The sequence below is a fragment of the Hordeum vulgare genome, chromosome 5H (genome assembly GCF_904849725.1).
Source record: "Hordeum vulgare subsp. vulgare chromosome 5H, MorexV3_pseudomolecules_assembly, whole genome shotgun sequence".
Taxonomy (NCBI): domain Eukaryota; kingdom Viridiplantae; phylum Streptophyta; class Magnoliopsida; order Poales; family Poaceae; genus Hordeum; species Hordeum vulgare.
This window is the reverse complement of record NC_058522.1, coordinates 34312618-34337477: the sequence shown is the minus strand read 5'-3', so window position 1 is coordinate 34337477 and position 24860 is coordinate 34312618.

Sequence of the window (24860 nt, the reverse complement as noted above, 5' to 3'; positions counted from 1 at the left end):
ACATCATGATAGTTTTCACTTGTCTTTATGTTGAGTACTTCTTATAAAGTGTGATGATCTTCTTTTATTCTTGTAAAACATAGAGTGTTGCCCTTAAGTGAGGAAAAGATCCCAAGAAGACAAATGAGAGATAAAAAGAAAGAGCCAAAGAGGCCACAAAAAAATAAAAAGAGAAAGAGAAAAAGAAAATAAAAAAGGAAATAAAAAGAGAGAAGGGGGCAGCACTACTATTATTTTTGAAAGATCTGAACTCGTACTCCATTGCTATATTTGTACTACATAAAGATTATCATTAATGAATAACTATGTGGGGACCCTTACACTATAGAACTTGGCTTGCATATTCCAATGAGGATCCTCCTCAAATGAGCTCTAGGTCTTCATGAGCAAGCAAGTTGGATGCACCCCCACTAGTTCCATTAGAGAGCTTACCTTAGCTCATATGTGCATCCGTTGCATGGCAATCCCTACTCCTCACATCATATCTATCATTCAGCTTTCTCTCGCCTATGGTTGTCCTCATTGATGTGAGCCTTTCACACCTTTTTGTCATCCTTCCCCATCATCATTCTATTTGCCATCCTAAGTGCCAACGTATCTTGCTTACGCTCATCCATTGCATTAGTGCTCAAAGTCGAAAGGGAGAGGATCATTTTGACTTGTGCCTGACTAGTAGTCTGGGGATGAGTCAAAATAAGATTCCGAAGGAGACCAAGTGTGAGATTTAGTAGATTGAGTTCTCAATTAACAAAAAAAAATTATGCTCTAAACCCATCTCCCACTTCTTGCACGCAAACACCATTTGGAGACATTCGAGTCACAGACAGCGAGAGCTCTTGCACCCTTATGTTCTTACTTTGCTAATTTCAATGCTAGATATAGACTCTTGCTTGTTATTGTCTTGACTTGAATTGCATATATAACTTACTTTACTTTGAAATTCTTATATGTGTGTTAGTGATACGTCCAAAACGTATCTATAATTTTTTATGGTTTCATATTACTTTTATGCTTTTGATAATTGTTTTATATTAAGTTTATGATTTATTAGGACTAACCTATTAATAGTTGCAAAAGTGCACAATGTTCTTGTTTTACACTTTGATGTGTAGGAACTATCAAAAATAGAAGAGGAAACCTTGTTGAAGTGGGACTCTGACTTTCCTAAAATCTGTCCCCCTACGCATTTTAGAGATCGTCTGTTTCCGCCTTGAAGATAATGTCAAATGGAAACATAATAGATGCAAAAGTTGTGGGGAATTTTTATTATTATAATTCTAGACATAAAATTCAGCCGATTTGGAGTTCGGGCGCTCTAGGAAAGCCCGTTTTACTAGACGATAAATATCTGATTACAGGATTATGGGATTTGGTGACGTGATTGACTCCAACTCTTACCATATTAGATGGATTTGGCCAAGACACGACTTGGGAACCTCATTAGGGCTGAGAGGGGTTCCTAGGAAGGTTATAGAAGTGCCCAAGAGCCCTTGGATCATAGGGGCATTCATCGGAGGGCCAAGGATGATCGTCCCGTCTCATATAAGGAGAGGAAAAACCTAATTTCTGGAGAGCCACCAAGAGCTACGAGATTTCCTCCTCCTAGGCAGCCGCCTTGGGGTGGAGAACCACCTCCATACCAGCACCATCTCCAACGAAGAAGGGGGTCTAAGGGCCGTGGCCACCGTCGGCCGCCGTCTCCTCTCCGGGTTGCACCTCTCCATCATCCTCTTGCTCACCATGGCCATGTGTGAGTAGTCTTTTTCGGGGCTGAGGGCTCTACGTGTAGCTATGTGGTCATATCTCTCTCCCATGATGTGATCTTGATTGTGATCATAGGCTATGTTAATCTTGGAAGATCCCATGATGTTTTCCCTTATTCTATGTATTGGATTGATGTACTTACCATATTAGTTGGAAGTAGGGGCACGTCTCGGAGGCATCTGATGTTTGTAGAGGGGTGAGATTAGCATATAACAATGGTCTAAGAGTAATTACCCTACCCATATGAAATGCAACAAACAAGTATCACACCACACATTTTATTCAATACCATCACAAAGGTTCACACGGGGATACAAAATTCGATAACCTAAACATCGGCCTAAGTGTTTAACGATAAAATAAATTTGGTGGTCTAGTCTAAGTGTCCTCCTCAGAAAAGCATGGTGGTGGGCCCTTCGGTGGAGCTTTCTTCATAGTCCTCATCATTGCTGATCAAGGGGGCTACGTCACCTTCAGGATGAAGGTTCTCGCCCATGTCCAGTTCCTCCTCCAGGTATGCAACTCGAGTCTTCAGCTTCTCGATCCTCTCCAGAAAATCCTTCACCTCCAACTCGTGCTCATAGTTGGCTTCCCGGGCTGCTTCTTCGAGTTCGAGTTCGCGGAGCGACAGTTCCTTGATCTTCTTTAAGTGATAGAAAAACCGATCCGGTTTTTTTGTAAGACCCGAAGGGGTATGCACATCTAATCTAACCCATTGATCTAAGATCCTACGATGGAAAAACAAAAAAAGAAAAACTAAAGGAGGGAGAGGTTCTCACCATGGACACAGGAGGCTGGGAGCTCCGGTGGCTGCTCCGGCGAGGGTGGAGAGGCACTCCGGCGAGGGGGCTGGTCGCCGGCAGGGTGGGGCGGCGGAGGAGGGGGCGGTCGGCTCCAGGGCGTCGGGGAGGCAGCAGGGGAGGCGTCCGGGGCGACGGGGAGGCAGCAGGAGCTTCTACTGGTTCGAGCAGGGCAGAGCTCCGGCGATGTCGAGGGGGCGGCGTGGGGCTCGGGCAGGGCGGCATGGGGGTGGAACGGGGCGAGGGCGGCTCGGGGGTTTGGTTTTTATAGGGTGAGGGGGTGGCCGAGGGGGAAAGGAATCGAGCCAGCCATGGAAGGTGCGAGCTTGCTGGAGAAAGGAAAGTCACGGGAGAAGAAAGGAGGAAGGAAGAAGAAGAGGGAAGGAAAGAGAGAGAGAAAAAAAGGGGAAAAAAGGAAAGAAGAGGTGGGCGTTGAGGTTTGCCACAGATCCTGGCTTCCTGGCGATGGGGATCTCGCCCCAGAAATATCTCCCGCTTTTTTTTAACAGAAACTAAAATGAAATAAAAGGGAACAAATAAAATAATTAATATAGGGTATTATATACCAAAATGATCAGAAAAATATCCTCTACTCGATTAACATTTTTCCAAGGCAAAAATAAAAACTTTTAAAAAATGTTTTTTTCAGAAAAAATCCCTTATGCTATATTTTCATTTTGCAATTATTTTCACAATAAAACTTTGGCTTTCTCGGCTCAAAATATTTCCGAAATGCCTCACATTTTGGAGGGTCATTTTCCTCCGCTCTCTCTTGCGTGCAAGAGATTATTTCCCGACATTTCTTGTGTGAAGAAAAAAAATAGAAATGCAAAAGAAAAAGTCGAAAAAATTCAAATGCAAACTTTATTTAAATCACTATGCATAGATGCTTAGCTACAATGTAAAACATTCCAAATTAGGAAATTTGGGATGTTACATGAAAGTATGAAGCCTAGGCCTTGTTTCTCACCATTGTTACACCGTTTATGCTCACTTTTGTCACTTGCTACCTTCCTGCCTTTTTTATTACAGATTTATATTACCTTGCTTTGCCCAACATAGTCTACAAGAATAGAAGCGTGCGTAAACATCAAGCTATTTCTGGCGTCGTTGCCGGGGAGGTGAGTGATTGAAGGTATATCTTTAGATCTTGCAAATAAATCTTTTTGTTTCTTATTTTTATTTCACTAGTTAGGGTTAATGGAAAACAACAAAAATATGCGAGAGCTTTATAAACTTTATCTCGAACTAGGACATGAAGTGTTTGAGGAGAAAATTAAAAAACCTATGGAACTTCATTATTTGCATAACAATTATGATGGTGGCAATGTTATTAGTATGCTTCCTTTGAATACCAATATTGTTGGAATTATTCCCTAGAGGCAATGATAAATAAGTTACTATTATAATTCCTGTATCAAGATAATCGTTTATTATCCATGCTATAATTGTATTGAATGAAGACTTAGATACATGTGTGGGTACATAGACAAAACACCGTCCCTAGCAAGCCTCTAGTTGGCTAGCCAGTTGATCAAAGATAGTCAGGGTCTTCTGACTATGTACAAGGTGTTGTTGCTTGATAACTGGATCACATCATTGGGAGAATCATGTGATGGACTAGACCCAAACTAATAGACGTAGTATGTTGATCATGTCATTTTGTTGCTATTGTTTTCTGCGTCTCAAGTATTTATTCCTATGACCATGGGATCATATAACTCACTGACACCGGAGGAATTCTTTGTGTGTATCAAACGTCAAAACGTAACTCGGTGACTATAAATATGCTCTATAGGTATCTCCGAAGGTGTCCGTTGAGTTAGTATGGATCAAGACTGCGATTTGCCACTCCGTGTGACGGAGAGGTATCTCGGGGCCCACTCAGTAATACAACATCACACACAAGCCTTGCAAGCAATGTGACTTAGTGTAAGTCACGGGATCTTGTATTACGGAACGAGTAAAGAGACTTGCGGGTAAACGAGATTGAAATAGGTATGCGGATACTAACGATCGAATCTCGGGCAAGTAACATACCGAAGGACAAAGGGAATGACATACGGGATTATATGAATCCTTGGCACAGAGGTTCAAACGATAAGATCTTTGTAGAATATGTAGGATCCAATATGGGCATCCAGGTCCCGCTATTGGATATTGACCGAGGAGTCCCTCGGGTCATGTCTACATAGTTCTCGAACCCGCAGGGTCTGCACACTTAAGGTTCGGCATTGTTTTATGCGTATTTGAGTTATATGGTTGGTTACCAAATGTTGTTCAGAGTCCTGGATGAGATCACGTACGTCACGAGGGTTTCCAGAATGGTCTAGAGACAAAGATTGATATATAGGATGACCTCATTTGATTACCGGAAAGTTTTCGGCATTACCGGGAATGTACCGGGAGTGACGAATGGGTTCCGGATGTTCACCCTTGTTGGAAATATGCCCTAGAGGCAATAATAAATTAGTTATTATTATATTTGTTTGTTCATGATAATCGTTTATTATCCATGCTATAATTGTATTGATTGGAAACACAATACTTGTGTGGATACATAGACAAAACACAGTATAGACTGAGGTTTAGAGAAATCTAAACTGTCGTTTCTTGAAAGTTTGGGGCTTCGACACTTATGTGAAAAAGTTTTAGTCTGATAAGCTCGAACCCAAAGCGGATAAATGCATCTTCATAGGATATCCAAAACAGTTGGGTACATCTCCTATCTCAGATCCGAAAGCAAAGTGTTTGTTTCTAGAAACGGATCCTTTCTCGAGGAAAGGTTTGTCTCGAAAGAATTGAGTGGGAGGGTAGTAGAACTTGATGAGGTTATTGAACCATCACTTCAACCAGTGTGTAGCAGGGCGCAGGAAGTTGTTCCTGTGGCGCCTACACCAATTGAAGTGGAAGCCGATGATGGTGATCATCAAACATCAGATCAAGTTACTACAAGCCTCGTAGGTTGACAAGGTCGCATACTACAGAGTGGTACGGTAACCCTGTCTTGGAGGTCATGTTGTTGAGCAACAGTGAACCTACGAGTTATGGAGAAAGTGATGGTGGGCCTAGATTCTGACAAATGGCTGGAAGCCATGAAATCCGAGAGAGGATCCATGTATGAAAACAAAGTGTAGACTTTGAAAGAACTACTTGATGGTCATAAGACTAGTGAGTAAAGATGGATTTTTAAAAGGAAGACAGACGATGATGGTGATAAGTCACTATTAAGAAAAGCTCGACTTATTGCAAAGATGTTTCCGACAAGATCAAACATTTGACTATGATGAGACTTTCTCACTCGTAGCGATGCTAAAGGTCTGTTAGAATTATGTTAGTTGTTGATGCATTATTTATGAAATATTGCACGTAGGATGTCGAAACATTGTTTTCTCGACGGTTTCCTTGAGCAAACATTGTATGTGATACAACCAGAAGGTTTTGTCGATCCTAAAGATACTAGCAAGTATGCAAGCTCCAGTGATCCTTCAATGGACTGGTGCAAGCATCTCGGAGTTGGAATATACACTTTGATGAGATGATCAAAGATTTTGGGTTTGTACAAGGTTTATGAGAAACTTGTATTTCCAAAGAAGTGAGTGGGAGCACTATAGAATTTCTGATAAGAATATGTGGTTGACATATTGTGGATCAGAAGTAATGTAGAATTTCTGTAAAGCATACAAGGTTGTTTGAAAGGATTTTTCAAAGGAATACCTGGATTGCGCTACTTGAGCATTGAGCATCAAAGATCTATGGAGATAGATCAAAAGCGCTTAATGAAAGTTTCAATAAGATGCATGCCTTGACAAGTTTTGAAAGAGTTCAAAATAAGATCAGCAAAGAAGGAGTTCTTGGTTGCGTTGTGAGGTGTGAATTTGAGTAAGACTCAAAACCCGACCCCGGCAGAATAAAGAGAATAGACGAAGATCGCCTTCTATGCCTTAGCCGTAGAATCTGAAGTATGCCATGCTGTGTACCGCACCTGATGTCTGCCTTGACTCAAAGTCTGTTGAGAGGTACAGAGAGTGATCCATGATTGAATCACTAGCAATGGTCAAAAATCTATCCTTAGTAACTAATGGACTAAGGAATTTTTCTCGATTATGGAGGTGGTTAAAGAGTTCGTCGTAAAGGGTTACGTTGATGCAAGCTTTGACACTAATCCGAATAACTATGAGTAGTGAAACGGATTCGTATAGTAGAGTATATATTTGGAGCATTTCCGAATAGCACGTAGTAGCAGCATCTATAAGATGACATAAAGATTTGTAAAGAACGCACGGATCTGAAAGTTTCAGAACCGTTGACTAAAACCTCTCTCACGAGTAAGAAGTGATCAGACCCCGTAACTATATGGGTGTTGGATTCATTGGAATCACATGGTGATGTGAACTAGATTATTGACTCTAGTGCAAGTGGGAGACTGTTGGAAATATGCCCTAGAGGCAATAATAAATTAGTTATTATTATATTTCTTTGTTCATGATAATCTTTATTATCCATGCTATAATTGTATTGATTGGAAACACAATACTTGTGTGGATACATAGACAAAACACTGTCCCTAGTAAGCCTCTACTTGACAGGCTCGTTGATCAAAGATGGTCAAGGTTTCTTGGCCATAGGCAAGTGTTGTCACTTGATAACGGGATCACATCATTAGGAGAATCATGTGATGGACTAGACCCAAACTAATAGACGTAGCATGTTAATCGTGTCATTTTGTTGCTACTGTTTTCTGCGTGTCAAGTATTTGTTCCTATGACCATGAGATCATATAACTCACGGACACCGGAGGAATGCTTTGTGTGTATCAAACGTCGCAACGTATCTGGGTGACTATAAAGATGCTCTACAGGTATCTTCGAAGGTGTTCGTTGAGTTAGTATGGATCGAGACTGGGATTTGTCACTCCGTGTGACGGAGAGGTATCTCGGGGCCCACTCGGTAATACAAGATCACACACAAGCCTTGCAAGCAATATGACTTAGTGTAAGTTGTAGGATCTTGTATTACGGAACGAGTAAAGAGACTTGCCGGTAAACGATATTGAAATAGGTATGCGGATACTGACGATCGAATCTCGGGCAAGTAACATACCGAAGGACAAAGGGAATGACATACGGGATTATATGAATCCTTGGCACTGAGGCTCAAACGATAAGATCTTCGTGGAATATGTAGGATCCAATATGGGCATCCAGGTCCCGCTATTGGATATTGACCGAGGAGTCTCTCGGGTCATGTCTACATAGTTCTCGAACCCGCAGGGTCTGCACACTTAAGGTTATACGTTGTTTTATGCGTATTTGAGTTATATGGTTGGTTACCGAATGTTGTTCGGAGTCCCGGATGAGATCACGGACGTCACGAGGGTTTCCAGAATGGTCCGGAAACGAAGATTGATATATAGGATGACCCCATTTGATTACCGGAAGGTTTTCGGAGTTACCGGGAATGACGAATGGGTTCCGGGAGTTCACCGGGGGGGGCAACCCACCCCGGGGAAGCCCATAGGCCTTGAGTGTGGCACACCAGCCCTTAGTGGGCTGGTGGGACAGCCCGAAAGGGCCCTATGCGCCATAGAGATAAAAATCAAAGAGAAAGAAAAAAAAAGAAGGGAGGTGGGAAGGAAGGGAAGGACTCCCACCCACCAAACCAAGTCCAACTCGGTTTGGGGGGGAGCCTTCCCCCCTTGGACTCGGCCGACCCCCTTGGGGCTCCTTGAGCCCCAAGGCAAGGTCCCCTCCCTCCCACCTATATATACGGAGGTTTTAGGGCTGATTTGAGACGACTTTTCCACGGCAGCCCGACCACATACCTCCACGGTTTTTCCTCTAGATCGCGTTTCTGCGGAGCTCGGGCGGAGCCCTGCTGAGACAAGGTCATCACCAACCTCCGGAGCGCCGTCACGCTGCCGGAGAACTCTTCTACCTCTCCGTCTCTCTTGCTGGATCAAGAAGGCCGAGATCATCGTCGAGCTGTACGTGTGCTGAACGCGGAGGTGCCGTCCGTTCGGTACTAGATCGTGGGACTGATCGCGGGATTGTTCGCGGGGCGGATCGAGGGACGTGAGGACGTTCCACTACATCAACCGCGTTCACTAATGCTTCTGCTGTACGATCTACAAGGGTACGTAGATCACTCATCCCCTCTCGTAGATGGACATCACCATGATAGGTCTTCGTGCACGTAGGAAATTTTTTGTTTCTGATGCGACGTTACCCAACAACCCATAGGCCTTAGGGGTGCCACACCAGCCCTTAGTGGGCTGGTGGGCAAGCCCAAAAAGGCCGCTGCATAGGATAAGAGAAAACCAAAAAGAAAAAAGTGGAAGTGGGAAGGAAGGGAAGGATTCCACCTTCCAATCCTAGTTGGACTAGGATTGGAGGAGGATTCCTCCTCCCCCCCTTCGGCCAACCCCCTTGGGGCTCCTTGAGCCTCAAGGCAAGGCCCCTCCCCTCCCTCCTATATATACTGAGGTTTTAGGGCTGATTTGAGACAACTTTGCCATGGCAGCCCGACCACATACCTCCACGGTTTTTCCTCTAGATCGCGTTTCTGAGGAACTCGGGCGAAGCCCTACTGAGATTAGATCACCACCAACCTCCGGAGCACCATCACCCTGCCGGAGAACTCATCTACCTCTCTGTCTCTCTTGCTGGATCAAGAAGGCCGAGATCATCATCGAGCTGTACGTGTGCTGAACGCGGAGGTGTCATCCGTTCGACACTAGATCGGAGCGGATCGTTGGACAGATCGCGGGACGGTTCGTGGGACGGTTCGCGGGGCGGATCGAGGGACGTGAGGACGTTCCACTACATCAACCGCATTTATTAACGCTTCTGCTGTGCGATCTACAAGGGTACGTAGATCGGAAATCCCCTTTCGTAGATGGACATCACCATGATAGTTCTTCGTGCGCGTAGGAAAATTTTTGTTTCCCATGCGACATTTCCCAACAGTGGCATCATGAGCTAGGTTCATGCATAGATGTAATATCGAGTAGAACACAAAAGTTTTTGTGGGCGGTGATGTGCGATTTGCTGCCCTCCTTAGTCTTTTCTTGATTCCGCGGTATTGTTGGATCGAAGCAGCTCGGACCGACATTACTCGTACGCTTACGAGAGACTGGTTTCATCGCTACGAGCAACCCCGTTGCTCAAAGATGACTGGCGAGTGTCGGTTTCTCCAACTTTTGTTGAATCGGATTTGACCGGGTCCTTGGATAAGGTTAAATAGCAATTCATATATCTCCATTGTGGTGTTTGCGTAAGTAAGACGCGATCCTACTAGACACCCATGGTCACCACGTAAAACATACAACAACAATTAGAGGACGTCTAACTTGTTTTTGCAGGGTATGCTTGTGATAAGATATGGCCAACGATGTGATGTGATATATTGGATGTATGAGATGATCATGTTGTAATAGTTAATATCGACTTGCACGTCGATGGTACGGCAACCGACAGGAGCCATAGGGTTTTCTTTAAACTAATGTTTATGCTTGTAGATGCGTTTACTATGTTGCTAGAATGTAGCTTTAGTAGTAATAGCATGAGTAGCACGACAACCCCGATGGCGACATGTTGATGGAGATCATGGTGTGGCACCGGTGACAGAAGATCGTGCCGGTGCTTTGGTGATGGAGATCAAGAAGCACGGGATGATGGCCATATCATGTCACTTATGAATTGCATGTGATGTTAATCCTTTTATGCACCTTATTTTGCTTAGAACGACGGTAGCATTATGAGGTGATCTCTCACTAAAATTTCAAGACGAAATTCTGTTCTCCCCGACTGTGCACCGTTGCTATAGTTCGTCGTTTCGAGACACCACGTGATGATCGGGTGTGATAGACTCAACGTTCACATACAACGGGTGCAAAACAGTTGCACACGCGGAACACTCGGGTTAAGCTTGACGAGCCTAGCATGTGCAGACATGGCCTCGGAACACATGAGACCGAAAGGTCGATCATGAATCACATAGTTGATATGATTAGCATTGGGATGCTTACCACTGAAACTATCCTCAACTCACGTGATGATCGGACTTGAGCTAGTGGAATTGGATCATGAACCACTCAGATGACTAGAGAGATGTACTTTTTGAGTGGGAGTTTAGCAAATAATTTGATTAAGTTAAACTCTAATTATCTTGAACATAGTCTAAGTCCACTTTGAATATATTTGTGTTGTAGATCAATGGCTCACGCAAGAGTCACCCTGCATTTTAATACGTTCCTAGAGAAAGCTAAGTCGAAAGATGATGGAAACAACTTTGTAGAATGGGCTCGTAATCTTAAGTTGTAGCGACCCGACTCAAAACGAGTCAAGCCTCTGTGTTTCTGTGCCATCCCTGGATCAGTATGCTGGCACACACAGTACATCAATGTATATATCAAAGTGCAATCACATGTAAATAGCGTAAAACTCATATATACCTTAAATATTTCAGCGGAAGCAGTCAGGGGAGTGAAGTCCCAATAAACACCAATGGCAAGTTGAGTGTAGACCGTAACCCTGAATCGTACTCTTACTCGTCGAAGAAAAATATCTGCAACATGAGACGTTGCAGCCGTGTAGGTCAGCATATTGAATACGCCGGCAAGTCACATAAGAGAGGGGTGAAAAGTAATCATCTATACTATATGCATATATGGCAGGTGGGGCTATAAGTTTTTAGCGAAAAGCAAGTTTTCTCCTACATCAAGAGAGGGCTAAAAGCAAAATCTTACTACATTGTTGGTTGTTAACGAGATGGTTACACCAACCAATTCTCATACCCATGTTGTCAATAATACCCACATCAATATTATTATTTGTGTTGAGAATTTCAGATAACTTCAGTTCCTTTGGCTCAAGTTGTCCATGACCGTGGACACGACTAATCGACTAGGTTTGAGTACTCTGCAGAGTTTTGCACACGTTCCCCACAAGATTTGATCGCCTCCGTGTATGTCCTCGCACTTCAGGGTGTTTGAAGACCGGATAATCAAAACATGGTCTTTCAACGGGTCCCTCTGAATCCCTATCGGTGCCCATCCAATCCTACCGTTCTTCTACATCTGCTAGCACCGCCTGTCCAAAGTCACCGCGTTGTCCAACCAAGCCAGAGCCCATAATGACTTGTGGCTGTGCAGGTAAGCGTTGGGTCTTGAAAATATCCGTCCGTCTCTTTGAGCCTGGGTGAAGCTTTCCGCAGGATGTCATGGCCGTCCCCAGCATCCCGGGTCATCCACTGGGTTCTCCAGGGAGCCGGTCAACCGTCTTTCACCCAGAGTTGCATTGCGTCCGAGGTCTTGAAAATCTTGTCTTAACTGGTCTTGATTATTTAATCAACCTCGCATCACTCGTGTTATGCACTCAACCGAAATCCCGTCTACTCAAGCATAGCAATATGAAATTTGTCGTCCCGGGGCCAAGTATCGGGGTTGTTGGGTGCCTACCACATGATACTACAACCTATACTAAAATTTCCAAGTACCTAAGAAGCATGCAATTGGGCATAGGATGGTAGAACTACGATGCATAAAACATAGGTGATAGTATGATCAAAGTGACTTGCCTGGTGATGTTGCCGAAGAAGAATTTCCGTTCTCGGGAAATACGTGATAGAACTATTCGTCACTCTCCGATGAAATCTATATAATCAAACATAACATTCGCATAAGCACTCACACTAGCGTTCATTCTAGCAATCAATTAACAAACAGCAATAAAAGTTGATGCAATCCAAAATCAATAAGAGAGAGCGGATAAAAATCCAAAGGAAACTTCAAAGAAGCTAGGAAGCCTTCTACTACATCAAACACTATATAGTTTTTGTTCTAACTGAAAATAAAACACTAAAATAGAAAAAATAACAGAAAACAAAATATAAAATAACTAATATAACAGAAGTAAAATTTACAAAACAATATTATTTTATAAGTATTTTCAGAATAGGAAATCAAACTAGCAATGCAATCAATTCACAAGTTAGTATAGAACTAGAATTGATTCCATGCAAACAAATAAGAGTAAATAAAATAAAATTTTGTTGTTGTTGAAAAGTTACTGGTAAATATCAGAAAACAAAATATAACTTGTCACAATTACAAAAAAAAACAAATTAAGAACAATTAATACAAAAGAAATAGCAAGAAAACAAAAAAAGCTAAAACAGAATCTGTTTTTCTTAAAACCCTAAGTAAAATTATTAAAAAAAATTGAAACTTAAACTAAAGAATGATATGATCAATACGAAGCAGCAGCAAAAAGAATCAAATTAAAAGCTATTTTTAAACTCCCGGAATAAGCAAAACAAGCTTTAATTCAAATCTGATCTAACTCAACTTTTATAAATCCAAACATAGACAAATTATATAGCTACAGAAACTACATAAAATTTTTGATCCAACGCAAAAAGAGTCACCTAATTCAGAGTTATAGACTAATAGATATGAATTTTCTAAGATTGCAATTTTCTGAAAAAACTGCAATACGGGATTTCGTGAATCTCACCATGGGTGACAAAGAGGAAGAACTCCGGCGAGGTAACTGCTCCGGCGAGGTGGGGAGGTCGCCGGTGGGGTGGGGAATCGGCAGAGGAGGGGTGGGGCACGCAGGGGTGTGGTGCAGCGAGGGTAGGGGCCATGGGGAGGTCGGCAGGGAGCTCCTGGACTCGACCGGGGTAGGGTTACTCCGGCGAGGTGGCCGGCGGCTAGAGGCGATGAGGGTGGCGTCTCTTTGGGAAAATGGAACGAGGACGCCAGGTGGGTTCTTATAGGGGGCTCGGGAGGAGCTGGGATGGAAGGGAGAGGGAGATCGGGAAGGGAGGATTTTCGTGTCCATGGCTAAGGAAGGTCCTGTGCACGTGAGGAAGGAGATAGAGGAAGAAGAAGATCCTGTTGGGCCAGTTTTTGGAAAGGTCTTAATGGGCCACCGTTTATTTCCATTTAAACACGATTTCTTTCCTTTTTCAAAACTAGGAAACTAAAACGATAAAAGGGAAATCAAATCAATTCAGAAATATAGAGTTTCTATATACTAAAATTATCAGAAAAATCAAATCTAAATGATGGGCATTTTTTCCACGGCCAAAATAAAAACTAAAAAAATGTTTTTCGAAAAAAATCCCTAAAAGCATTATTTCTTTTTGCAATTATTTTCTCAAATTAAATTTTTTTTCCTTGGTCAAAATACTTCAACAAATGCCCCTGGCTCTGGAGTGTCATGTTCCTCCTCTCTTTTCTGTTTGACAGAATATTATTCCCCGGCATTTCTTGAGTGGAGGGAAAATAGAATTTGCAAATTAAAATCGAAGGAAATTCAAATGCCAGGTCCATTCAAAATCTTTATAGTTGAAGAAGTCATGTCATCTTCTCTCATTGCTTTTAAAAGATTGAATTTGAATTCATCGGAGATGGGGAAAGTCATTTTATTCCCTCTCATTCGAAAGTTTTTGAAAAGTTTCAAATTTCACACAAGTTTCAATCACTCAAGCAAACAAACAAACAATCTAATAATTATATGAACATTCCAAAATTTATAATTTTGGGATGTTACATAAGTTGCTCCTGCAAGCTGGGAAGAAGGATTATGTCCTTAATGCTGCGCTAGGAGATGAACCACCCGCTACGGCTGACCAAGATGTTAAGAACGTTTGGTTAACATGTAAGGAGGACTACTCAGTAGTTCAATGTGCAGTCTTGTATGGCTTAGAGCCAGGACTTCAACGTCGCTTTGAGCATCATGGAGCATATGAGATGTTCCAGGAGTTGAAGTTTATTTTTCAGAAGAATGCCCGGATCGAGAGGTATGAGACCTCCGATAAATTCTATGCTTGCAAGATGGAGGAGAATTCGTTTGTCAGTGAACATGTGCTCAAAATGTCTGGGTACTCAAACCGTCTACCTGAGCTGGGGATTGAACTCCCGCAAGAGGCTATCACTCACAGAATTCTTCAATCACTGCCGCCAAGCTATAAGGGCTTTGTGTTGAACTATAACATGCAAGGGATGAACAAGTCACCCGACGAGTTATTCGCGATGCTGAAAGTCGCAGAGTCAGAACTCCGTAAAGAGCATCAAGTGTTGATGGTGAATAAGACCACTAGTTTCAAGAGAAAAGACAAAGGAAAGGGTAATTCGAAGAAGAGTGGCAAGCCTGTTGCCAATCCGACAAAGAAACCCAAAGCTGGACCTAAGCCTGAAATGGAGTGATATAATTGCAAGGGTATGGGTCACTGGAAGCACAACTGCCCCAAGTATCCTGCTGATAAGAAGGCGGCCAAAGAAAAATCAGGTATATTCGATATACATGTTATTGATGTGTACTTAAACAGCTCTCGTAGTAGTGCCTGGGTATTCGATACCGGTTCTGTTGCTCATATTTGCAACTCGAAACAGGAACTGTAGAATAAGCGAAGGCTGGCGAAGGATGAAGTGACGATGCACGTGGGAAATGGTTCCAAGGTTGATGCAATCGCCATCGGCACAGTTTCACTTCAGTTACCATCAGGATTAGTTATGAACTTAAATAATTGTTATTTAGTGCCTGCGTTAATCATGAACATTATATCTGGATCTTGTTTATTGCGAGACGGTTACTCATTTAAGTCAGGGAATAATGGTTGTTCTATTTCTATGAGTAATACCTTTTATGGTCATGCACCCAATGTGAGAGGATTCTTCATATTGAATCTTGATAGTGATAATACACATATACATAACATTGAGACCAAAAGAGTTAGAGTTAACAATGATAGCGCCATGTTTTTATGGCACTCCCGCTTAGGTCATATTGGTGTAAAGCGCATGAAGAAACTCCATACCGATGGACTTTTGGAGTCACTTGACTTTGATTCACTAGACACGTGCGAACCATGCCTCATGGGCAAGACGACTAAGACTCCATTCTCCGGAACAATGGAGCGTGCAAGTGACTTGTTGGAAATCATATGATTACCGGCCACCGTCTCCTCTCCGTGCAAGTGACTCCGTTCTCCGTCGGCCACCGTCTCCTCTCCGTGCTGCACCTCTTCATCAACCTCTTGCTCACCATGGCCATGTGTGAGTAGTCTTCCTCAGGGCTGAGGGCTCTACGTGTAGCTATGTGGTCATCTCTCTCTCCTATGATGTGATCTTGATTGTGATCACAGGCTATATTAATCTAGGGTGATCCCATGATGTTTCCCCTTCTTCTATGTATTGGATTGATGTACTTACTTGATCTTATCTACGATAATCCCCGAGACCATGGTGACAACGGTCTATTGGACATGGATTAGAAGAATATTTTCATGTGTGATTTCTTGTTTTGTGAATTGATTGAAGATTGCGAGTCTCTTGGTGCTTGTCTTTGACTATCCTTGAGATATTTTGTGGTGATTGTGGTACTCTCTTTGGATGGACGCGGTGACATTGGGAAATCCATAGATGAGAACTACAAACTCTGAGGTGTGCTTTTGTAGCCCTACATAATTCTCGTCCTCTCTTGATCATAAAGGAATGACCTCCAAGTACGTCTCCATTTCATGTTTTAGTGGAAATATCATGTGATTAGACTATGTTAATGTTGTTGGGAGTTGCCACTAGTGAAAGTATGAAGCCTTGGCCTTGTTTCTCACCATTGTTACACTATTTATGCTCACTTTTGTCACTTGCTACCTTGCTGCCATTTTTATTACGGATTTATATTACCTTGCTTTGCCACACCTATCACCCATATTTTACCATCTCTTTGCCGAACTAGTGCACCTATACAATTTACCATTGTATTAGGTGTGTTGGGGAAAGAAGAGACTTCTTGTATCTTAATTGCAGGGTTGCTTGAGAGAGACCATCTTGAACCTCTACTTCCCTGATTTCGATAAACCTTAGGTCATCCACTTGAGGGAAATTGTTTTTGTCCTACAAATCTCTGCGCTTGGAGGCCCAACATATTCTACAAGAATAGAAGCATGTGTAGACATCAGTTAGCATGTCACCATAGAAATTATTTGTGTTATCATTTACCTACTCGGGGACAAGCAGGAATTAAGCTTGGGGATGTCGATACGTCCCAAACGTATCTACAATTTCTGCTTGTTCCATGATCTTTTGGTGAAATTGTTATATGTTTTGCTACACTTTTATATCTTTTTACACATATTTGGACTAACCTACTAACTCAATGCACCCAGTGCCAGTTTCTATCTGCTGATGTCTTTTTTGCAGGAGCTTTTACCCAATTTTCCGGAGCCCCAAAAATCCCGAGAAAAATATATAAAAATCAGCGCACCAGAAGCTTCACGAAGCACGAAACGGGCTAGAGGGGGCCAAGGGCCGCCCAGGCGACCTGTGGGTGCAGCCCACCCCCAAGCCGCGCCGGGAGGCCGCCTGGGTAGGTCCCATGCCCCCTGGTGCCCTCCTTTCGCCTATATTTACCCCTCGACGAGAAAAACTCTATACAGGATCCAGAATCGTGAATTTATCCATCGTTCCGCCGCTGCAGCACTTTCGAGATTGGGAGCGTCAGGAGACCTCTTCTCGGCACCCTGCCAGATGGATCATTGACCTTCGGGAGCTTCACCACCGCCATGGACACTTCCCGGACGTGCCGTGAGTAGTCCTCCTTGGATCATGAGTCCATGACCAGTAACTATGTGATATCTTCTCTCCAATATTATGCTTCAATGATTAGCCCTTGTGAGCTGCCCTACAGGATCAAGGCATCTATGTAATTTTACGGTTATTGCTATGCTCGGTTTGTTGGGATCCAATGGATTATGAGATTATGTTCAGATTGTTATGAGTTATATATTTGATTATCCTTTTATATTATGTTCTTTAGTGATTCATGCATGTTCACCGTTGCTTTTTATTGCTTTGGCCGAGTAGTAGATTGTAACTCCAAGAGGGAGTGTTATGCATGATTGTGGGTTCATGCCCCTGATGTGTAGATTGAGTGACAGAAACATGAGACTAGGGGATGTGTTGTTGCCACCAGGGATAAAACAACGGTGCTTGTGACCACGGTTGCAAGGATTGTTTACCTTACGCATAGTTCGTTAATGCAGTTTTCCGTTGCTTTGAGTTTACACTTTGGGTGGGGCTCGCTACTTAATACCAACGAAATGTTCTGGATAGATATCTCAAGGTGGATGATTAGTAAGTAGATGCTGATGAATAAACGGTCTACTTGTATTGGCATACTGCCCATTACTATTGAGCCTCTAACTTTCAAGTAGCATAATTAGCATTGCGGTGCGTTCATAATTCTGTCAATTGTCGAGCTGTAATTTGTTTACCAAAGCATAATTGTTTATCATCTTTTTGGACAGAGACGTCACTAGTGAACATCATGTGACTCCGGACCATATCACCACCATTGCTTACACCTCCATCATTTACTGCTTTCATTTACTTTCCCGTTGCAATCACTATCACTTTTCCCGCTTGTGTTTTGATCCTTTGCAAACTACAAGGCTGGAGAGATTGACAACCTCTCTATACTCGTTGGGAGCAAAGTTATTTGTGCGTCTGCAGGTCCACGTCTTCTCCTTGTGCCAGGGCAGTGGACACCTACTTGTTGATCCTAGGATTCCTCCTGGTTCGACAAACCTTACAGTCTCTGTGTAAGGGAAAACTTGCTACTAAGTACATCTCAACCTTCCACTTGGGGTAACCAACGATGAAAGAGAAGTATATACATCATCCCCTCATCATGTGCGCAGTGTGATGTGGACAGAGCTTGTAGAGGGTCAAGGTCACAGCCCCCATTCCGGTCCTGAGGTGCCCGAGCGGAGAGTTTGGCTTGATGCAATGACAACACAATAATTCAGAAGGGCCAAGGTAGAGATAGAGCAGTTCGGCAGTGTGACAGCAAAGCCCCCACGTCAGTCGACCATGTCGATGATGCAATTTGGTTGATGAAGGCGTGACAACGACATCAGCGCTCCATGTTGGAAATAATAAAGTGGTTATTATTATATTTCATAGTTCATGATAATTGTCTATTATATATGTTGTAATTGTATTAACCGGAAACCGCAATACATGTGTGAATACATAGACCACAATGTGTCCTTAGTGAGCCTCTAGTTGACTAGCTCGTTGATCAATAGATGGTCATGGTTTCCTGATCATGGAAATTTCATTGATGGACAAGACCCAATCCTAAGCATAGCACTAGATCGTATTGTTCGTCTGCTACAGCTTTTCTAATGTCAAGTATCATTTCCTTGGACCATGAGATTGTATAACTCTAGAATACCGTAGGAGTACTTTGGGTGTATCAAACGTCACAATGTAAATGGGTGATTATAAAGGTGCACTACAGGTATCTCTGAAAGTGTGTGTTGGGTTGGTACGAATCGAGACTAGTATTTGTCGCTCCGTGTGACGGAGAGGTATCTCTGGGCCCACTCGGTAATGCATCATCATAACGAGCTCAATGTGACTAAGGAGTTAGCCACGGGTTGATGTGTTATGGAATGAGTAAAGAGACTTGTTGGTAAGGAGATTGAACAAGGTATATGGATATCAACGATCGAATCTCGGGCAAGTGTCATACCGGTAGACAAAGCGAATTGCATACGGGATTGAGTGAATCCTCGACATCGTGGTTCATACGATGATATCATCATGGAATATGTGGGAGCCAACATGGATATCCATACCCAACTGTTGGTTATTGGCCGGAGAGGTGTCTCGGTCATGTCTGCATTATTCCTGAACCCGTAGGGTCTACACACTTAAGGTTCGATGACGCTAGAGTTGTAATGGGACTAGTTTGTGGTTACCGAAGGTCTTTCGGAGTCCCGGATGAGATCCTGGACGTCACGAGGAGCTCTGGAATTGTGCGGAGGTAAATATTCATATATAGGAAGTGGAGATTTGATCACCGGAAATGTCTCGGGGATCACCGGTATTGTACCGGGACCACCGGAACGGTTCTGGTGGTCAACTGGGAGGGGCCACTAGCCCCGGAGTCCCACAAGGGCAGAAATAAGGTGGGCTCTGGCCACCTAGGTGGGCTGGCTCAGCTGACCAGGGTCCATGGGGCGCCTAGGGCTCGGAACCCTAGGGCAATGGTGGCCCACCTCCCAACTTGGGAGGCAAGCCACCTCAACACTGGCCGCCGCCCCTCCTTGGCCGCCGCGCCACCTAGGGGAAACCCTAGGGTGGCCAACCCTCCTCCTCCTCTTCCTCCTATATATACCCAAGGGTTTGTGGCTGCAAACACACAAGTTTTTTCCTTCCTTGGCGCAACCCTGCTCTTCCTCCTCCTCCTCCTCTGCAGCGCTTGGCGAAGCCCTGCCGGAGTACCACACAGCTGTGACGTCACCACATCGTCGTGTTGCCGGAGCTCTCCCTCAAGTCCTCCTCTCTTCTTGCTGGATCAAGGTGAAGGAGACGCACCGGGTTGCATGTGTGTTCAACGTGGAGGAGCCGTTGTTCGGCGCTTAGATCGGAATCTTTCGGGATCTGAATTGCTACGAGTACGACTCCATCAACCGCATTCATAGTAACGCTTCCGCTTAGCGATCTTCAAAGGTATGAAGATGCTCTACCCCTTGCTCGTTGCTAGTATCTCCTAGATGGATCTTGGTGAAGCGTATGAAAACTGTTGAATTACTACTACGTTCCCCAACAGTGGTATCAGAGCCAGGTTCTATGTGTAGATTCTATGCACGAGTAGAACACAAAAGTTGTGGGCGATGATTTTGTCAATTCCTTGACATTACTAGTCCAATCTTTTTTTTGCGGTACTGTGGGATGAAGCGGTCCGGACCAACTTTACATGTACGCTGACGTGAGACTGGTTCCACCGCCTGACATGCAGTTGTTGCATAAGGTGGCTAGCGGGTGTCTGTCTCTCCCACTTTAGTCGAATTTGATTCGATGAAAAGGGTTCTTATGAAGGGTAAATAGCTTTGTCATATCAACGTTGTCTCTATCACGTAGGTAAGAAGCATTCTTGATAGAAACCCAAATCAGCCACGTAAAACTTGTAACAACAATTAGAGGACATCTAACTTGTTTTTGCAGGGTATGCTATGTGATGTGATATGGCAAAAAAATGTGATGTTATATATGTGATGTATGAGATTGATCATGTTCTTGTAATAGGATTCACGACTTGCATGTTGATGAGTATGACAACAGGCAGGAGCCATAGGAGTTGTCTTAATTTATTGTATGAGATGCAACGTCATGTGATTACTTTACTTTATTGCTAACCGTTAGCCATAGTAGTAGAAGTAATAGTTGGCGAGACAACTTCAAGTAGGCACAATGATGGATATCATGATGATGGAGATCATGCTGTCATGTCGGTGACAATGATGATCATGTCGGGCCCCGAAGATGGAGATCAAAGGAGCAAGATGATATTGGCCATATCATGTCACTATATGATTTGCATGTGATGTTTATCATGTTTTCATCTTATTGCTTAGAACGAAGGTAGCAAACATAAGATGATCCCTCATTAAAAATTTGAGATAAGTATTCTCCTAAGTGTGCACCGTTGCAAAGGATTGTTGTCTCGAAGCACCACGTGATGATCGGGTGTGATAGATTCTAACGTTCGAATACAACGGGTGTAAGCCAGATTTACACATGCAAAACACTTAGGTTGACTCGACGACACTAGCATGTACAGACAGGGCCTTGGAATATGAGAGACCGAAAGGTCAAACATGAGTCGTATGGATGATACGATCAACATGGAGATGGTCACCATTGGTTACTAGTCCGTCTCACGTGATAATCGGACACGGGCTAGTCAACATGGATCATGTATCACTTAGATGACTGGAGGGATGTTGATCTAAGTGGGAGTTCATTATATTATTTGATTAGATGAACTTAATTAGCATGAACCTTGTCTAAAATTTCTTTACAAATATTGTAGAACCAATGGCAACGCCAATGTCAACCTCAATTTCAACGCGTTCCTAGAGAAAACCAAGATGAAAGACGATGGTAGAAACTATGCGGACTAGGCTCGTAATTTAAAGCTCATCCTCATGGCTTCCAAGAAGTCATATATCCTTGATGCACCTCTAGGCAACCCTCCCGTTTCTGCGGCAGCCCAGGATGTTCAAAACGCCTGGCAGTCGTGAAGTGATGACTACTCCCTGGTTCAGTGTGGCATGCTTTACAGTTTAGAACCGGGGCTTCAAAGGCGTTTTGAGCAACATGGAGCATATGACATGTTCCAAGAGCTGAAACTAGTTTTCCAAGCTCATGCCCGGGTCGAGAGATATGAAGTCTCCGACAAGTTCTTCGGTTGTAAATTGGAGGAGAATGGGTCTGCTAGTGAGCATATACTCAGAATGTCTAGGTTGCACAGCCGTCTGTCTCAGCTGGGAGTTGAACTTCCGGATGACGTGATCATTGACAGAATCCTCCAGTTGCTTCCACCTAGCTATAAGAGCTTTGTGATGAACTACAATATCCAAGGGATGGAGAAGATCATTCCCGAGTTGTATTCAATGCTGAAATCTGCGGAGGTGGAAATGAAGAAAGAACATCAAGTGTTGATGGTGAATAAGACCACCAGTTTCAAGGAAGGCAAGGGTAAAAAGAACTTCAAGAAGGACGACAAAGCAGTTGTCGCGCCCGGTAAACCAGTTGCCAGGAAGAAGCCAAAGAAAGGACCCAAGCCTGAGACTGAGTGCTATTACTGCAAGGGAACCGGTCACTGGAAGCGGAACTGCCCCAAGTACTTAGCGGATAAGAAGGCCGGCAACGTCAAAGGTATATATGATATACATGTTATTGATGTGTACCTTACCAACGCTCGTAGTAGCTCCTGGATATTTGATACCGGTGATGTTGCTCACATTGCAACTCAAAACAAGAATTACAGAATAAGCGGAGGCTGGCAAAGGATGAGGTGACGATGCGCATCAAGAATGGTTCCAAGGTCGATGCCATCGCTTTCGGCACGCAACCTCTACATCTACCTTTGAGATTAGTTTTAAACCTCAATAATTGTTATTTAGTACCAACTTTGAGCATGAACATTGTATCGGGATCTCGCTTGATGCGAGATGGCTACTCATTTAAATATGAGAATAATGGTTGTTCTATTTATATGAGTGATATGTTTTATGGTCATGCTCCGCTGGTCAATGGTTTATTCTTGATGAATCTCGAACATGATGTTTCACATGTTCATAGTGTGAGTAGAAAAAGATGTAAGGTTGATAATGATAGTCCCACATACTTGTGGCACTGCCGCCTTGGTCATATCGGTGCCAAGCGCATGAAGAAACTCCATACAGATGGACTTTTGGAGTCTCTTGATTTTGAATCATTTGACACATGCGAACCGTGCCTCATGGGCAAGATGACGAAGACGCCGTTCTCCGGAACAATGGAGCGAGCAACCAACTTGTTGGAAATAATACATACTGATGTATGCGGCCCAATGAGCGTTGAGGCTCGCGATGGCTATCGTTATGTTCTCACCCTCACTGGTGACTTAAGGAGATATGGGTATGTCTACTTAATGAAACACAAGTCTGTAACCTTTGAAAGGTTCAAGGAATTTCAGATTGAGGTAGAGAATCAACGTGACAAGAAAATCTTGCGATCTGATCATGGAGGAGAATAGTTGAGTCACGAGTTTGGCACACACTTAAGGAAATGTGGAATTGTTTCACGACTCACGCCGTCTGGGACACCTCAGTGTAACGGTGTGTCTGAATGTCGCAATCGCACTTTATTGGATATGTTGTGATCTATGATGTCTCTTACTGATCTACCGCCATCATTTTGGGGATATGCATTGGAAATTGCCGCATTCACTTTAAATAGGGCACCGTCTAAATTCGTTGAGACGACATCGTATGAATTATGGTTTGGAAATAAACTTGAGCCGTCGTTTCAGAAAGTTTGGGGATGCGATGCTTATGTGAAGAAACTTCAACCTGAGAAGCTCGAACCCAAAGCGGAAAAATGCGTCTTCGTAGGATACCCTAAGCAAACTATTGGTTATACCTTCTATCTTAGATCCGAAGGCAAAATCTTTGTTGCCAAGAACGGATCCTTTCTAGAGAAAGAGTTTCTCTCGACAGAAGTAAGTGGGAGGAAAGTAGAACTTGATGAGGTAATTGTACCTCCTCTCGAACGGGAGAGTAGCGCAGCGCAGGAAAATGTTTCTATGGAGCCTGCACCGACTAGAGAGGAAGTTAATGATGATGACCGTGAATCTTCAGATCAAGATGCTACTGAACCTCGAAGGTCCACAAGGACATGTTCCGCACAAGACTGGTAGGCAACCCTGCCATGGAAATCATGTTGTTGGACAAGAGTGAACCTTTGAACTATGAAGAAGCAATGGCGAGCCCGGATTCCAACAAATGGCTTGAAGCCATGAAATTCGAGATAGGATCCATGTATGAGAACAAAGTATGGACTATGGTGTACTTGTACGATGATCAGCGAGTGATACGTCTCCATCGTATCTACTTTTCCAAACTCTTTTGCCCTTGTTTTGGACTATAATTTGCATGATTTGAATGGAACTAACCCGGACTGACGCTGATTTTAGCACAATTGTCATGGTGTTGTTTTTGTGCAGAAATGAAAGTTCTCGGAACGTCCTGAAAATTTACGGGAATATTTCTGGAAAATATGAAAAATACCTGCGCAAAGATCCACCGGAGGGGACGGGCCAGTGGGGCACAAGCCCTGTAGCCGCGGCCTCTCCCCTGGCGGCTACCAGGCTTGTGGGGCCCACGTGGCTCTGCCGCCCCCAATTCTAGCGCTATTTATTCCCTTTCGTCCCGGAAAAAATCAAGAGAGAAGAGTTCATCGCGTTTCACGATCCAGAGGCGCCTCCACATCTCGTTCTTACCGTGGAGGGCAGATCTGGAGTCCGTTTTGGGCTCCGGATCAAGGAGATCATCGCCATCGTCATCATCAACCTTCTTCCCCCTCCAATTCCATGGAGCTCTTCATCCTTCGTGAGTAATCTATTCGTAGGCTCGCTGGGCGGTGATGAGTAGGATGAGATCTATCATGTAATCGAGTTACTTTTTACGGGGATTGATCCCTAGTATCCACTATGTTCTGAGATTGATGTTGCTACTACTTTGCCATGCTTAATGCTTGTCACTAGGGCCCGAGTGCCATGAATTTAGATCTGAAATTATTATGTTGTCACCAATATATGTGTGTTTTAGATCCGATCTTGTAAGTTGTAGTTACCTACTATGTGTTATGATCCGGCAACCCCGGAGTGACAATAACCGGAACCACTCCCGGTGATGACCATAGTTTGAGGAGTTCATGTGTTCACC